This window comes from Eimeria maxima, genomic scaffold (assembly GCF_000499605.1).
Source record: "Eimeria maxima Weybridge genomic scaffold, Emw_scaff1617, whole genome shotgun sequence".
NCBI classification, from domain to species: Eukaryota; Apicomplexa; class Conoidasida; order Eucoccidiorida; family Eimeriidae; genus Eimeria; species Eimeria maxima.
In genome coordinates, this window is record NW_013564545.1 from 5001 (window position 1) to 5581 (window position 581).

A 581-nucleotide genomic window follows, 5' to 3' on the forward strand; every position below is an offset into this window, starting at 1 on the left:
AAATTAATTAAATTAATTAATTAAATTAATTAATTAAATTAAATAAATAAAAAGTTAATTGTTTTGTACAAACAAACAAATATAAAAAGATTAATTGGAGACAGTAAAAAGACCTGCTGCAGTTGCTGCTGCTGCTGCTGCTGCAGTTGTTGCTGCTGCAATTGTTGCTGTTGCTGCAGCAGAAGCAGCAACTTGCTGCACCTGTTCATCTGTTCTCATTAGGGTTTAGGGTTTAGGGTTTAGGAGAATTAGGGTTTATTATTTATATAAAAAAGAAGTGTCTCCTTTTTATTTGCAGTGTATATACACCATAAAACAAATCAATTAATTACCTATATTTAATTAAATAAATATAAATAAATATAATTATATGTATTTATATTTATTTATATTTATATTTATATTTATGTATATTTATATTAATAAATATTAATTATATAAAATAAAATATAAATATAAATATAAATATAAATATAAATATAAATATAAATATAAATATAAATATAAATATAATTTATTTATTTATTTATTTATTTATTTATTTATTTATTTATATAAACAAACTACCATTACTATACACA